Here is a 4,790-nt window from a genome sequence, read left to right on the forward strand (position 1 = left end):
TTTCTTCTATTATGTTGGGTTTACCTCATGCTGTATTGTAGAAGCTACTTATAGTATAGGCTTCGTGTTAAATTTGTTGAGAAAATCTGGGAAGATACTTTTTGTGCCTCTAACGTGGAATATTAAAAAATAGGGGAGATTCCAGGGTCAAATTAGGCCGTGTACCAAGCTTTGTCCAGCCTTCAGCATAGCCCTTTTGCAATTGATTATCGTCATTAACAGCCAGTGAAAACCAACTCTTTGCTAACAGTATGGCTGTCAGTAACAGAAATCAATTGCAATCGATTGCAATAAGCTGTATTGAACCGGGTTAGATCTCCACTCCTTTCCCCACTTCGGAGCAGTGACTTCCCGTGAATTAAAAATGGTTTTCGTACGTCAATAAAATTTTCGGAGGTGGTCTCCAGCCTAAATAAGGAAGTAGTATCTTTTATATAGCCGTTGACTTTTTCTTAACTAGAACCTAGCAAAGAGTGAACCATTTTTTTGAAGCCGTTAATCTTTAGGATAATAACAAGAAGTTGAAATCTTCATGGTTGTGGCCAACCCTATACTTTGAGTTTTCTGTATTCTTAGAATTACCAAGAATAAAAAAACAAATCGAGAATCTAGTTTTTTAAGGCCAATTAAAACACTGGAGGAAACAAGACGAATATTTTGGGAGGACAATCGCTCCCTTTCTTCAGTGCTGTAAGAAAAAGTTTAAATGAAATATGTTTAAACTTTTGGAACGTAAATGCAAAAGAAACAAACCTGATAAAAATTAAATGAGAAAACAAACAACGCAGAAAGCAAAAAGAATAAGAAATAAAAGCCCAAATTGGAAGAACTAGAAAATCTTTTTGATAGTCATGAATATTGATGAGTGACTCGTTCTTGGAGTTAGGCTTACGGCTTTTAAAGATTTTAATTCTGTTAATTCTGATTTTATCTGTTGTTGTTATTGTCCGTGTTGTTAGATTTTTTAATTCTTCCAATTTGGGTTTTTATTTGTTTTTTGTTTTGTTTTCCGCTTTGTTTGTTTTTATCATTTTATTTTTATCCAGTTTGTTTCGTTCACATTTATATTCAAAAATGTGAACATGTGTCCTTGAAACTTTGTCCTATAGTGTCAAAGAAGGGAAGCAGTTGTCCTCCCGAAATATTCTTCTTGTTTTGTCCAGTACTTCCGCTGGTCTTGCAAAACCCCATTTTCTATTTTCTTTTCTTTGTTTTTTATTCTTTGTTATGGCAGGCCAATTTTGTCTACAAAGTGATCTTAGAATTAGTATTCTTTTAGAAACCAATTTGGTCAAATACATTGTAAATGGCACTGAAAATCAATTGCGCTTTTGATGTTATAAGAAACAGCAAATAATATTGGCCATTCTCTTAGCCATCCTTAGATTTGAAATTCTTTGTCCGTGAGGACAGGGGTTCGAGTCCTGGTGTCACCGATTATTTAGTTTTTAATGGGGGCTAGTGACGTTACTGTAAATTTACCCACAGTTGAACTAGCTCTAAATGGGTGTCTGGAGAAATATGGGGAAGGTATTTGGTCCATTTTACGTTATTGAAGATAGGTTCTCGAATATATAAATAAATTGTATTTTTTAATGTCATCATACATGTGTATTATGATGCCGTGCTTTTTCAGCAGTTTAAGATGAATCATCCGCTAAATCTTACTGCAGAATTGACGAAAACAAAGAAATACGGCAATTTCTATTTTTATTGAAAAAGTTGTAAACTAAATATTAAGGAAAACAGAGCAATATAAATTTATGTAGTGAAACTTTCCGCATTCATTCAAAATCGTCAAAACAAAAATTAAAATAGCACATAATATGTCGCTTAACTGTGTCTGTTGTTTCTGATAAATTTTTTTTCTTAATTGGGCTTTCGAGAAGTCATAGCCGTTTACCATCGCTCTCTGACATTCCGCCTTTCGTAGCTGCCGCGCCCCCTAAATCCAGTTCCTCCTCCATAATCTCTACTATTCCGGCGTTTGAACCAGGCTTCTGAGTTCTTTGCAACTTCATACAATTTTGGGTCGACTTTTTGATTTGCTTCATTGAGAACCCCTATTAAATCTTTAAACTTGCTTCCATTCTGTGGGGTGAAGAAGGTGTATGCAATCCCAGTCCAGTTGGACCTCCCAGTTCTTCCTATTCTGTGAATGTAATCCTCACTGTTATGAGGGTAATCATAGTTAACTACATATTTTATGTCGTCGATGTCTAGACCGCGGGCTGCAACATCTGTTGCCACTAATATATTTATCTTGCTATTTCTGAAGTATTTCAGAGTCCAATCTCGTTCTCTTTGATCTTTGTCACCATGAATGGCCTTTGCTGAATACCCATCTCCGCGAATACTGTCTGCTATGTTGTCAGCCATTTGTTTTGTTTCTACGAAAATAACTGTCTTGTTTTCCTGCTTTTTGGAGATTTCATTCAAAAGTACAATTAACTTAAGGTTTTTTTCTTGTTCCTGGCACACTTCGACAATTTGTTGATTATTGTGATTGGCCGATAAAACCTTTGGGCCGACGTTCAATTTGATGTGTGAGCCTAAAAAGTCTTTTGCTAGGCGTTCAACTTCCCTCGGCCAAGTGGCTGACCACATCAGAATTTGACTTTCACCGCCAATTTGTCGAAAAATTTTCTTGATTTGTGGTTCAAAGCCCATATCAATCATCCTATCTGCTTCGTCCAGGACGATGTAAGTACATCGCCTAAGGTTTATTTTTCCTGTTTCTAAAAATTCAATCATTCTCCCAGGAGTAGCAATACAAAGCTCAGATCCTTGTTCCAAATTTCTTATTTGCTGCAACTTTGGAGACCCACCGAAGACACATGTGCTTCTTATACGAGACGACGCTCCATAATTGTCTGCCACAACTTTGATCTATTGTGCTAATTCTCTAGCTGGAGCCAAAATCAAAGCTATGGGTCCATCTCCTTTTTTAAGATTAGCCTGGTTTTTAATGTGGACGATCGATGGCAGTATATAGGCCAGCGTTTTACATGATCCAGTTGATGCAACGCCTACCATATTTCTACCAGATAAGGCAATTGGCCAACCTTGTGCTTGGATTGGAGTGGGACTATGTAATTCTTGTGATGTCAGCTGAGATTTTAAATTGTCAGGAAAACCAGATTCTTCGAATGACATGATTGGATGAGGGACGTCTACTCCTTCAACTAGAATTTCTTTAGAATCACAATAGCTGTCTACTTATTTTTTGGATCTTTTTACGACAGTAGGATGGGGACTATAGAAATTCTTTTGTAATGGCTGTTGTTGGTAAGTGGCATCACGTCCTTGGTTTGAAAAATTACCACCTGAATTTTTAGACCCTTCGAACTTCAAGTTGTGGTCAGGATTACGACGAAAGTATTAGTTGGGATTACCATCTCGTCTTATACTGTATTGGTTGGAGTCACTGGCAAACTTGCTGCTAAGATTGTTTAATCTTTTTTCGCGTGCTTCTGAGCGACCAGTATCCTGTTCTCGTGTAGGCTTGTAAAAAGTTCCATTGGAGTTTCGAGATCCTTCAAACCTGTCGTTGTGAGTAATATGATGGCGAGGTAAGCATTCTGTCGTGCCACCTGCTTGTCTTCGATTTAAATAACTTGAGTGCATGTTTCTATAACTATTATGGATCTTAATAAAGACCAGTGGTGGGGAATTTTAATACATTGTCTTTAAATATAACTGTACAGGCATATACTGTAGTTAAGTGGCATATACAAGTTAGAATAGGCAGCAGTTTGTTCCTTATAATAATGACTAATAATAGCTCTGCATAGTCCCCATTTATGATTAACTAGACTGATCATTTGTAGAACATACCGTAGACAAGCAACTCTCAAAAGACATTTGCTTCATGTCATCTTGTCAATAGATTACGTCAGTTAATTTTGTCGTTCTTTACTCTAAATTACATTAGATCCTCTTGACTGGCATCGATCTTTTTATGTATTGTTCTGTACTAGATTTCAGCCATCTCTACAGCCATGATACTGATGGAAATTACATCATCCCTATTTATGTTTCAGTTAACATGGGCTAGGTATCGTTCTTTATTGTAATTAATATAGGAAAGAGATCGTTCTTTATTATAAAATTTTTTATTCCAATTATCCTCTTTTAATGTAATAATTGACAAACACCAATTATGATTAGATATATCGGTCCTTTATGTAATTAACATTGGACGTGATCGTCTCTTACTAGGTTGCTAGCTACCGCTGTAAACCGGAAGCTGCTAGCTACCACTGCAACCCAGATTTGTTACTATATACTATATATTACCTATACTTCAAGAATGAGAGAATTTTCAGTTTTGACTTTCCTTATATACTAATTATGACGTCACGGCGTATGACGTTATGTATTCATGAATGAGACCATTTACAGTTTTGACGTTTCTTATATAGTAATTATGACGTCACTGCATCAAAAAAACAGTTTTTATTGGAAAAATTTATTCTCTTTTAGAAATAATTTATTTTAGTTACTATAGATTTTTAACCCAATTAATTTCCTTTAAAATGAGCTATTGAACAACCCTCTACGATGTTCCAGTGCCAAGCTATCTCTGGATACAAAAAAAAAAAAAATATCCCGTTTGGGGAGACTAACGTGGTTAAAGTCAATTTTCTTGATTTTCAAGCCAATATATTTCCCTTGCTGTTCAAGCCAATGGACAGAAAGTTTCCTATACAGGGGTTTTCGGACAAAGCGGTTCTAATGGTGTACTTTTTGTTTTGATCTGACTCCATTTTTAGGAGCTATGGTTTTTT

The 4,790-nt window shown here is 35.9% G+C and overlaps 1 pseudogene; it reads right to left on the reverse strand.

Annotated features, from left to right (window-relative positions):
- Positions 1-1,899: 1,899 nt before the first annotated feature.
- On the reverse strand, positions 1,900-3,627 carry LOC148938504 (putative ATP-dependent RNA helicase DDX5 pseudogene; annotated as a pseudogene).
- Positions 3,628-4,790: the final 1,163 nt, after the last annotated feature.

This window comes from Artemia sp. Qi Xiang Cuo, unplaced genomic scaffold, assembly GCF_049724085.1.
Source record: "Artemia sp. Qi Xiang Cuo unplaced genomic scaffold, ASM4972408v1 HiC_scaffold_3203, whole genome shotgun sequence".
Classification (NCBI taxonomy): domain Eukaryota; kingdom Metazoa; phylum Arthropoda; class Branchiopoda; order Anostraca; family Artemiidae; genus Artemia; species Artemia sp. Qi Xiang Cuo.